The sequence below is a fragment of the Anser anser genome, assembly GCF_964211835.1.
Source record: "Anser anser genome assembly, chromosome: 7".
Classification (NCBI taxonomy): Eukaryota; Metazoa; Chordata; class Aves; order Anseriformes; family Anatidae; genus Anser; species Anser anser.
The window spans coordinates 14,242,043-14,254,314 of record NC_139727.1 but is presented as its reverse complement, the minus strand read 5'-3'; the positions used below and the strand labels follow the sequence as shown (position 1 = coordinate 14,254,314).

The window sequence follows — 12,272 nt, the reverse complement described above, 5'->3', positions numbered from 1 at the left end:
GTTTTCTCCTTCAGCGTAACATTTGAAAAATCATTAAAAATGATACCATTTTGTATTAGGTTAGGCTAACAGACTTGCCAAGTACTTACATTTCAGACTGGTCCACAAAACATTCATCCAAAGTGATGAAACTTCCTAGCACCCTCTAATAAAACTCAGACCATTAGTGCAAAAGATCAAAAGCCACAAAATTAGAAAGTGCCACAGGAATGTCCTGTGTGGTCACTGCAGTGGCAGCAGTTAGCGATAAAGGGGGTTGGGGTGTGTGTGAGGAAGCAGTTTGCCCTGGGGGAAATTCCTTTCTGACTCCCATGGTCCTCTCCAGTTTTCTTTCGTGGACAAAAAAACTTTGTTTATAAGTCCTTCATGGGACTGACTGATCTGAAGGCTGGAAGGGGCAACTTGAGTAGTTCAGCTACTCACAGTTTGTAAGGTGGGAAGCTTGCAACATTATTTTGCCACACCATGTATCTGCACCATCTCTGACATGGACAGGGACATGACTTTGTCAAGTTGTTCCTCAGGTTGCTGCGAGCCACTACCAGGCTCAGAAGGATCTTTCATAACCAGGTCCAAGCCCAACTAACCTATGTCTTACATCCCTCTCAAGAGGCATTGCCTGTCTCACACCACTGTTGTCTGGAGACGCATTGCAAGGTGAGAGGGTGTGTGATAAAACTGTCTGCTGAGATGCTACTTTGCATGTGGCCCCCCAGAAACTTCTCTTCTGCTTCTTTGTGTGGCAGACCACATTAGTGGGAACTAACTGGCCCATGGGCTTGGCTCACTTGGCAAACTCAAGACATTAAAATGTGTGCGCCAGGTGAATGACAACTGTGGACCATGATGCATCTTTAAAACCCTGCAAACAGAATAATAGATACAGATTGGTATTTCAGCTGTTGAATTTGTAATGACACTCACTGTGAAAGCATTTGTCAATGATGTCCCCCTGAACGTTGTGAGGAGATTTAAAATCTGACCGATATCTAAGTGTGCAAATCTACAGTAAGGAACAACTCTGACATGGCAGGGAGCTGAGCTAGCTGGGAGAGACCTTGATCAACATTCTCCATTTCTGACTTCTGTGGGTGGAAAAGGCTTTGACTGAATAAGAGTTGGCCTGCCACTGAACAATTAACAAATCCAGCCTAGCCTCACAAGTGACTGACTGTACTCCCTCCACCTGCTAAGGCAGGGTAAGTCAAAAGCGCAATGTATGAGCAGCCAGTGCCTCTGGTACAGAAATGCCTACACAAAATGTTCTAACTCTCTGGTGTTTGGCATAGCCCTGCTAACATCATTAAGGAAAGTCTCCTATACATGTGAAGTAGATCCAGCGCAGCCAGCAGTGCATGGCCCTGGCTATTTAGGCAGTGTGGTACAGTAAATAAGTATTGGTGTCTTCCTCTAAAGATCTCTAAGAAGGTTTCTGACACACAGCTGCTGGTGATGACTCAGTGAGATTCTGCACTGTCTGCACAATGTCAGCTCAAGTGACATAAGAAGGATGTTACCAGGTGAGACTGACCCTACCCTTGCAGGAGGCTGATGCCGTCTCAGAGCTAGGGAAGTAGAAACCTTCTGCTCCTGCTGTCAGGTGCATGTCCAAGCCCGTTGCTTGAGGAACTGTAAGGCAGGGATGCAAAATCTTCTGCTCTTTTTAGCCTGCAGCAAGCAGACAACTAGTATTCTTTCACAGTTTAAAACATTGTATTTGTTTTTCAGACTCAGCTCTTTGGTAATATTCTTGGAAATCCGGGGGATAGCTGTATTTGGGGATGCATAAGCATACTGATAATTACAGGAGCAATTTGATGTGACTCTTACCACCACAATAGCTTAAGATGGTAGACACAGTTACAGTGTCAAATGAGAAGTAAGAAGGAAGATCTGACAACTTTATTATGGTTATTGCTGTTAGAGAAGCCACTACCCAGCTAGTAAGTATACACTGTATTTAGCATATTTTGCTGTTTTCTCCCAAAGGGGAGAACATCTTGGATTGTTAGAATTAACAGCTCCAGCTTGTAGGTCAGAAGCACACTGACAAATAGAAAGTAGAGGCAAAATATGCCTTAGCATTATTCTAAGCTCCTCAGGATGTGTATGCATGTGTGTGCACCAACACGGCATTAGGAAGGCTGGGTGCTGATATTTTTGCTATTAGGGGCTTGCAAATACTAACTACTCTTCATAGTTAGCTGCAGTTGCTAAGCAGAATTTGCCCTGGTGTGCATGTGTGTGCATTTGCTTGTGCTGTGTAGGTGTGAAGGGAATGTGCAAGCAGACTTTCTGAAAGTGTGGCCCATTTAAGGCATAAATGTAAATGTGACAGCAGGCACTGTTACCTATAAGTCAGAAGGACCCTGATAGCAACTTTTGAAGTAAGGTTTGTCTGGCGAGCTGGAGAATGGAGGTAGCCCTCTCAGTTCAGAGTACGCATGACTACTGGGGACTGTGGGTTATGGAAAGTGAATTGCGTAACTGGTTTTTATTTTATGCCCCAAAATGATCTGGTAAAAACTTAGGATGTGGCCTTCCCCAAAGTGTGGGGGGAGTCAAATGTCCTATGAGTAGGAGTCATAGGGATTCCTATGGTTTGGTACACCTCTACTGGAAAGAGAACATTATACTTTTATATTATAATTGTTTAATGTACTTGCATACTGTTGTATCCAAGAGTATGCTCTCTTATGCTGTTGTAGGCAAGAGTAAACTTGGGACAGACTGCCTTAATGGGACTTTCCTTAGTCTTAATCTTGAGCCTGCTGTGCAACTTATTCCTTCTCAATTCTATAATGTATTATTTTTTAACAACATTATGTTATCTCATAATTAATGAGATTAGAAAACCTCAAAATACTCAAAATATCACTTGGCTAAGCTTTGGTTTCTTTTTTATCTATTTTCCTTTGCATTATCTGACCTTTAGAAAAATACTATTAAAATACATTTTCTGCTGTCCATAAATGATTTTAAATGAATTGTTTACTACAGATATGACATGTGCATGCAGTATGAGTTACTTATGCATGTGAAAGAAGAGATTAAGAGAGCTCTTTTATGTCAGGTCTACAGTATCACGTTTCTATTGGATATCCACCTGCAGATCAGTGACCTTGTAAGACCTTTGAGGTTTGATTTACAAGTTACAATTAAGTTTCTTGCCCACTGCTGTGATGCTTATGTTTTCAGTTTAAACACTTGTTACCTTCTTGAGACACTGGTTTGTGAACTTAACCAGAGACACAACTTGATGCTGAATTCTCCCATATCTCTGCAAGTCATTAATTTCGACCTATTCATGTTCCCATCTGGTTCTCTCTGAGGCTGCTGCTTTTGATTGAACCAAAGCTTTGTATTCACACAATGTGCAATTTATGTAAATGTATATACTGTTCAGCTCTCAAGTTCTTAGTAATCAATCTGTCTCTAGCAAAGGCTAGAGACAGGAAGGGAAGTGAGGCAGCAATGGTGTTCTTGGAAACAACAGTTTGGGACTGCTGATGGCTTAGAGCACCAGCCTGATGCCACACTTCTGCTGGAGACCAGCCCCCTGAGCTGTAGGAATAAAAAGCAGGGCTCAGCCTCTGAGAGAAAGTGTGGTCCACAAGACGAAGTGAGCCAGCACAGAGTATCTCCCATTCGTTCCCTGCAACTTGCTCTTGCAGTTTCACATCTGTCTCCTCCTGTGTTTGGAACAAAGTCCTGTTTTCTTAAACGTCTAATCAAGCACCACACATAAGCATCTGGCTGAAACCCAGCATGAGACTGAAGGTACATATGAGAAAGATGGAGGTAAAACAAGATTGCTGAAAGCCCTCCATAAGCTTTTTGGACAACTCCAGAATCTTCCAAAGGTACAAAAATTTCTGTTTAAAAAGTGAGACAGCAATCAGTCTTTTTCCATGTTTGAGGCCTGTGTCGGCAAGGTGCTTGTAAAAAGTACACAAAATCTGACATTGTATTTTAACATTTCTCCATTTCTTCACTTCTTAGGTTGGCAGGTGTGTCTTTGTACCTACTCAGTCTGGTTCCATGCATCTTCTGTAGATACTAGTATGCAGCACATGGTCCTTTCGTTCATGTTGGCTCCCATTTATGAGTTGCACTCAGTTTTTCTGCTCCTCTGCCTCAAGCCCTTTCCCAAGCGGGGGCCAGGCAATGGCAGGTATATCCCTGAACTCGCAAAATGGTAAGCTTCGTGCTTGGAGGGTTGTCTTTGTTACAGCCAAATTCTCTGCCAGTTTACTTCAGCTGTGATAGAATTTTAGCTCACTTTCTTTGAGAAACATGATCTGGCGAATGATTCATTGAATTTTGTCCTGTCCCATCTCCCCCCCCCCCCCCCCCCCCCCCCGAGGTTCCTCTTTTTTCCTAAAACAAGACGACAACTATTACAATTTAGCCAGTCTGTATTTTTCCTGGATCTGACCATTAATTTTGGTAAGAGGAAGAAAACAACATGAAGTACCACTGACCATAAAAGGGCAGCTTTTGTCTTTCATGGACTTAGCTGGTGGCTGATGTTCATATGCCTTTGCTGCCTCAATTCAAGCAAATACTGTGATTGAATTGGCAAATTAACATGACAATGTCAATGTCAAGACCCATTATAATAAAGAGAGAAAGTTCTTATTTGCAGGGTAGTTTCTTAATAGCCTGGTTACAGAGGAGCACTTTCCCCTCTGGAACTGCTTAGGTCATGTAATCACAAGGAAAAGTCTGTGGTGATTAATTTGTTCATTTATTTTAATGCTGTTTTTTCAAAGGAATTCCTGAGAAGGCAACAGAAATAGCATTTATCCAGCTCCCATCACAATCCTTTAGCTAAATTTTTCAGAAGTTCCTAGGAAAGCTGTTTTTCATTCCTTCAATTTTGTTCAGTGACTTAAGTGAGGAAGACTGGCACAGACCTTCAAAATTTTTGTTTCTTTTCTTGAGAGGAGGGTGTGATTGTGCCATCTGAGGATCTCTCGCCCGGCTCCCTGGAGCTTTCAGCTGGCTCTGAGGGCCGTATCCTGCTCCAGCTGTGTCTGCACAAGGTTTGTTACCATAATTTCATTGTGCTCACCTGCGTGTCAGAGAGTTGTTTTTTAATGCCCTCACTTAATCATAAGGATATTTAAATGGGTTCTTTCTCCTGAATGTGAGGAACAGCGTGTCTGCTGACTCCTGCAATCCTTAATATGGCAAATACCCTTGTCAAGTCAAAGGAGCAGTGCCTGTGCTTAAACTAAATGACCAAAACAGGCCCTTATCATCAATGAGGGTGACTTAGAAGGACTGCAGGATCAAGCTGATGTTAGCTGTCTTCAGACCATGTTTGGAGACACCATTTTTGTACTGATTCTGTTTGCTAAAATTTCTGTGTATAACTATTGTTGGAATAACAGCCAGAAGCGCGTTCAGGCAAAAGTTCTGCAAACTGTGTCCTTGGATCTACCCTGATGGCACCTCGAGTTTGTGGCAGAGGAAAATGTTCAGGATATTGTAGGGTCTGACCTGTTTTTTTCATGCCATGTTATCATAAATCATAGAATCATAGACTGGCTCGTGTTGGAAGGGACATTAAAGATCATCTAGTTCCAACCCCATAAAATTGATAAAGCCGTCAACCTCCTTTTGTTTGCAGAAGGATATCCAACATTTTATCACGACTGTAATAAATGCAAGTGCTGACAGTTTACAGTGCTGAGACTCAGCTGCAGGAGAAGGTTGGTGGGGAGATTTGCCTGTGGATTTTCAGAAAGGTCAAAGATCAGCAGTGTTGGGAAACCTGAGCCATCAGCTGTCTCCTTCTCATTTAGGAAAATTGTTCCAAGTTTGTCATTCTTCCTTGTGCAGAGAATTAATTAATGATAAAATTAGATGCTTAAAACAGTTATTTGTGGGCTTATGAAATCTGAATAAAACCAGATAGGAAGGATGCAATTACTGATAAAAACAGATTAATATTAGGAATATTTTTTTGCTTGAATAAGTCCTCACCTATTTCTACCACTCTGCTTGGGGAAAATGCACTTCTAAAACAGTAGTTTTTAGCCTTCTTTGCTGTCCCTTCCTTTTGCTTTCTTTTTGCTGTGACACTACATTTGTTGTACAGTCCCATCAACACACCCCAGTAGCAGCAAAACACTGCTTTCCAAATACAGCTGTGCTGAGGATGTCTTTTGCTGACATTTAATGTTTGGTTTTGTTGCTCCTCCTCTTGGAGCCATGTGGCTGTTCTCCCAGCTTTTGGTAAGATGAGTGTGTGTTTGCACGTGTGTGTGTGTGCAGAGGAGGTCCAGCTCTTTGGTTCCACCATGTCAGCGTAATGGACATTTTGCTGCGAGTTAAATTGATAGAATAAATATTGCCCATTTGATAACCAATGCCACGATGTTTTTTAAACTTTATCTGGAAATGTCAAGGCAGTGTGTTTTGGTAGTGAAAAAAAGAAAGTGTATTTTTAGGAATAGCTTTTTATATTCACTTCAGTGTGCTGTGGACTCAAATTCAGGAGTGTTAGGTTTTTAATAAGATGACATGGCTTTTCTCTTCAATGGCAACAGCTCTTTTTCATTGTTCAGTACTCATTTACATTTTAAATTGGATTGAACACAACAGTTTTAAAGAAAGAATAAACAAAATGGAATGAAGTATTTTAAATTATGATTCTTTTAAACAGGTGACTTTATGGAAGGCTGCATGCTGCTGTCCCCAAAATGCTGAAGTTGTTGTCGTGTGAACTCGTTTGAGAGCAGGAAGGCAGAGAACTCAAGTGCCTCATTTCATAGTGTGAAATGAAGTTTGTGGGTGGACTTTTCACTGGGCTGCATTATGCTTTGTCTCCCTGTGACACGCCAGCTAAATGGACAGGACGAGCCTTTGTAGTTTTGCAATGTCCCATTGTTATGTAGCACATGAGAGCAGTGTGGTATTGGTGCAGCTGTTCATAAACGGAGGATTGGAAAAGCTAGTCCAGGGCAAACCAGAAAATGCTAAATCATAAATTTGAGTCTGAGTCTTGAAGATGCTTCTGGCAATGTGAAACACTCCCTTTCCTTAAAAACACGATTACCTCTAATCCTCATTGTGTGACACTGCAGATGGAGACAGTACTGAGCATCTATTAGCAATTCAGATACACAGGGCTGAGACTGAAGTTTTGATCTTTTATGCTCTCCAAGGATGTCTGAAGAGTATTTTTGGCCTGGGGGTTTTACACAGCCCTATTTTGTGAGAAATGCTGAGCTCCTGTTTCTTTTCTTTCTGCTTTGCTGAGGGTGGGGCTCTGAAAGCGGCTGTTGAAAACTTCAGTTGTAGCCTGTCTTTTTGAAGTAGTTGCATTTTAAATACTTCGTGAGCATAAAGTATTCTAATTTCCTCTGGAATAACAAGCACCTTTTTTTTAACGGTAGCCGAGAGGGGACCAGCTAGCAACACTTCTCACACACACTCCCCAGCTCCTGCGAAATCTCGTACCCCAGGGTACCAGACCTGTTCTGCACAGCTAACCTGGACGTTAACCATTACTTTTACTTCAGTAAAGGAGGAAGGGTTTGGCCTGAACTGCAGCTTTGGGATGTTTGCTGGAAGGCTAAGGTGTTTAAATCAGTAGCTAGAGGTCTTCAGCTGTGGCAGCTGCCACCTTGAATCAAGGGCTTCGGGGTGCTTTTGCTGTTCTCAGAACCCCAGAGCTGAGCAGTCGCTGTCATGCAGGATGGGCAAACTGAAGGGTCCAGAGGGTGTTAGGTATCTGCTCCCCTGAGGTATTTCAGATGTCTTGGAAAAGCCATACAAAAATGCTAGGAGGCATTTGACACTCTCCTCTGTTCCCTGCCTGGGCTATGGAGCTAGGGAGCACCACTTCAGTGGCATTTTAATACTGATCCTGTGAAGTCTAGATGCTCTTCTGGCAGGTCTGTGATGGTTGGGAAATTGCCTTTTCTTGTAAACTGGGAAGCTTGTTTTCTGGGCGCTCCCAGGTTTTATCATGGTCGTTGAATTTTAATATACAAGGACCAATCTGCCTTTGCTAATATGTACTCACAGGTGCTTGGTTTAGGAAGCAGCTTTCACAGAACAAGGTGAAAATATCAATTGTCATATTGATCACAGAGAAGGCAATATGTCACGTCTTCTACTGAATGCTTACAAATATGGGACTCGTGAGATGGCACTCTGTTGCTCTGGCTGTTGCGTAAAAGATTAAAGCTTGGAGCAGTTTGTTTGATTGATTTCAGTGAAGCAGAGTCCTTTGCCAGTATGTGACTGAGACAAAGGATGATCGTCAGAACGCGTTAACTGCAGGGGAGCCAGGGGGCAGCTTTCACAGAGGTCACAGAAAAGGGTCTGTCCCAGCTCAGTGGTAAGTGATCTCCTTGCAGGAGAGAGCAAATGCTGCTTCTACATACCTGAGGTTCTTATTTGTTCACGATGTGACAGTGTAAAAGACTGAAAATGAGTTGATATATTCATTCATGTTTTTCTTGTTGAGTCATTTTAATTACTGAAAAGTAATATATTTTCCAACATTAGAATGTTGCATTGGGTTATCAATATTCTAGTGTACTCTTTCATGGTCAGAATGTCGAAGGGGACTGCTAGTAGCTTATATATACATGATACTTTTCAGAAAAATAAGATGAAAAATCTCAGAAAAGGATATTGTGAGATGCACAGTATGAAATAGTGCATTACATTATCCTGCCATATCATTATTTTACATTAAAGAAAATGTTAAAAAATAAAAATAAAAAAATGATAAAACAATCATGACACGATAAATCAATAATTATTCTAGAGAATGTGCCCACATCTGTGCGTTTTGTTTTTTTTTTTTTTTTTTCTTATAATCAGAAAATACTGCTCACAACAACTCTGTTGGTCCTTTTATCTCTGCACAGGGTCACCTGGAATGACCCCAGCATTTTCATATGAGCAGTAAAGAGCTATTCTTTCCAATGTCAAACTTGCTTTCTGGTCCAGCAAGTATGGGAGCAAGTGCTAAGGTCTTATTACTGTGAATTACATATTTATGATTTTTAAAGCATCTCTTTTCAAAAGCAAATTAAACTCCTTGGACAGGAATTGTGAAGTTACTGAGGTACCCAAACTCTAGCTAGGTTATTTATTTATTTATTTATTTATTTTAATAAGAGTTAGGACTCCAAGATACATCTGAGGAAGTTAGTATATATTTGCATTTTTGGGCCAAATCTGACCCTGAGTAACTTCTTGAGGATGGGATTTAGGACCCTCTTTTGCTCAGAGAGATGTCCTGAAGCATGTGTATATTTTGCTGTGTAAGGCTAAACTTGAGAGAAAGTGTGTATTTCAGTGTTTTGTTTCATTTGCCTGACCGACTTTGCACCATACTTTGAATTCTGCAGTACGTGTATGGCTGACTGAATTTCAGCACTACATTTCCTGAATATGTAGGCTTCTTACAAAAAATAACAGATTTAACTTGTGGCACCAATGTATGGAAGGAAAGTTTCTTAGAAGCTACCTCACAGCAAGCAGCTCTAGACTGTTGTTATGATGTCCTAAGATGTCTGGCATAGCATCTCGAGCTAGTGTGTAAAGCCCTACCTAGGTGGTAAATATTCCTACAACTCTATTAACGTATTTTGTAGAAAAATTAGCCCATCCTTGCTTTTGTTCATCTATCACCTTCTCAGTCAGGAGATAGTCAACTTTTTAATGACCAACAAAGTGGGAGTACAGTACAGCAGAGCTGTTTTTGCAGTTCTTGGCATTGCCAGAACAAAAGGGTTAGGAGTGGGAACAGCTTTAAGGTTCAGCTGTTAAGCAGCAATGCTCTCTGCAAAGCTGCTGTTGCAGGATCTCACAGCAACCGAATTCTTCTAACCTGATGACTGGATTAGGAATGAGAACTAAGTTTCTCTAAGTTTCTACCGCTTTGATATGGTTGGGAATGTTTGGAGCTGAATATATTGCAGTCAGGGCTTTGCAGCCACTGTTTCATTGCAGGTGTACCCATTGCTAAAAGAAAGCCTAGACCTGGTTAGGAAGCACATTGCACCTGCTGACGTGACAATGTGTTTATTAGAATTAATTTTAAATTAATCCCCAACGCAAGCAGATGTGCAAGCAGTGCCCAAGACCTGTTCAATCCCGCGATGCATGTGCAGGCAGCACCCGCTGCTCAGCATCTGCCATGTGCAGGGGATCAGCCTGCAGCTGCTTTGACTTGCAGGTGAGGCTGCAGAGTGGGGAGCGTCCCCGCTGCCATGCCACAGCCACGAGCATCTGTCACCTAGCAGGTCCTTCCTCTCCCTCGATCACAGGAGCCCTGGCTGGGAGCACATGCTTTGGCAATGCGAAGTTGGTGTGATACACAAACGGAGAGCACATGTTCTGTTATAAAGAGTAATTGGATGCGGATATATCTTTTGAAATCCTGAACTGAGAGTTTTGATTTACATGCATAAATATAATTTGTACTCCAATCCAACACAACACTTAGATGTATGCTTAATTGCAAGTCTCTGAGCCTTGCTGAAGAAGCATCAAATGGAACACTTGCAAAAACATTTTTAAGATGATGACCATACCAGTGAGAAAAGGCAAGCACCATCATGGATGAATATATGGGAATGGTGCTTTCTTTTTGTAGGCAGATTCCCATTGCATTCTTACTAATACAACAACAAACAAAGAAACAAACAAAAAGATGGAAATAGAATTTAAAAAAAAAAATAAAAAAGAGAAAACTGCCTAGAGTAGAATAAAAATCACAGTGGCAGAAATATGAACAAAAAGCCTGGCATTCTTCTAGTGTTCAACAGCCTTCGTAACAATACGCATTGTTCTATGGTGTTGTCAGCCACCTGGAGTATTTAGATCAGCAGTCCGGAGATTCATGATCCTGCAAGAAAATTTATAATCTTGACAAAAATGGAATGAAATCCCATCCCCTTCCTTTTTACGTATTTTATCTTGAATTGTACCTTATGTGACAGGACTGCAATTAATATCTCTTGTAAAACAGAAGGCTCATTAAATTGGTCTCATTATGGTTGCTGAGGTTGTGTGACACTGCTGAAAGGGATTCCCCCATTATCTGTGTTTGACACGTATTCCTAATCAACCAGGCCAATTCTACTTTATCAAAGGGCTGTCACATGAGAGGAGATGATATTTATTCTGACTTGTACTATTAGCGTAAAAAATGTAGATTGCATCGGCAGACACATAACCCTCACAAATGGCCACACAGAGCATTTATTGAGGTGTCCCCTTTCTGCAAAGGTGGTTCTAAATATAGCCTGCTTCACTTTTCAGTACTGGGGATGCAGGCCATTTTGTGTTTTTTTTTTGTTTTTAAACCCCTATTTTCAAGGGATATTTATGAAATTAAATTGTAATAGACTGTGGAGAAGTCTCACAGCAAACAAGTGCAAAGGGGCAAGAGCACCAGCAATTCTGCAATTTCCTCCACCATTTGTTGCTGAAAAGAAATCCAGCAGCCCTACATATTCAACTTCAGAAACTTGTAAGCAATGTGTTGTCTTAACATGTATCTTAATATGTATCACAATATTACCTCGTTTATTGAAAATTTCCTGAACAGTTTTTTTGATTTCTTACTGATACTAAGTTTGTCAGGGATACAGACATTTTCTCTGTTTATAAAACTGTTTGTAGAAAATTTATGAGAGAGTTTTAATGGGGGATGATGGTACCTGAATCTGCTGGGTTTAGAAACATCAATATGCTAATGCGGGGCTTAACAACATCACCCTTACAAGGTTTGCACAGATATTTTCATATTGCTACAGCACTGTGTGTTTAAAAGAAACATATAGCTGTAATGCAGCCTCATGTGTTTGTATAGGAAACCGCCTCTCAGAAGAAACCCCAAAACTCAAACCAAATGCTTTCTTAGTTAAGTTTAAGAAATTTTGGATAACAGGTAAATTCATACAATATATATAAAATCTATACAAATTCTACAGACCTATTTTGACCCTTTTTCTTATAGCATCCTTTTTCTTATATACACACAGTATTCAGAAGTATGGCTCCTTGTCTCCGATAATACAAAGTAGTTTCTGATTTGAGTGAGAAGATGGAAACTGGGAGGAAAGGGAAGTTGACGGTGCTCCTGCCAGCTGTTGGAGTGATGCTGCAACACCCCAGCCAGGACTGACTGCTGGAAGAACAACAGAGAAGTGAGGTATGAGAGTATTACTGGCCAAGGGAGTCTTTCTTTGTTGTTCAAGCTTTTTTATTATAATGTCAGTATAATTCCT

At 41.0% G+C, this 12,272-nt stretch overlaps 1 protein-coding gene across 1 annotated transcript in view; it reads left to right on the top strand.

Annotated features, from left to right (window-relative positions):
• Nucleotides 1–12,272, top strand: part of LOC310902433 (uncharacterized protein) — a 72,277-nt gene that overhangs the window by 43,047 nt on the left and 16,958 nt on the right. The window contains exon 4 of the mRNA XM_083843957.1: nucleotides 12,027–12,196. The gene's annotated coding sequence lies outside the window, so the exon portion shown is untranslated. The remainder of the gene's footprint in view (nucleotides 1–12,026; nucleotides 12,197–12,272) is intronic.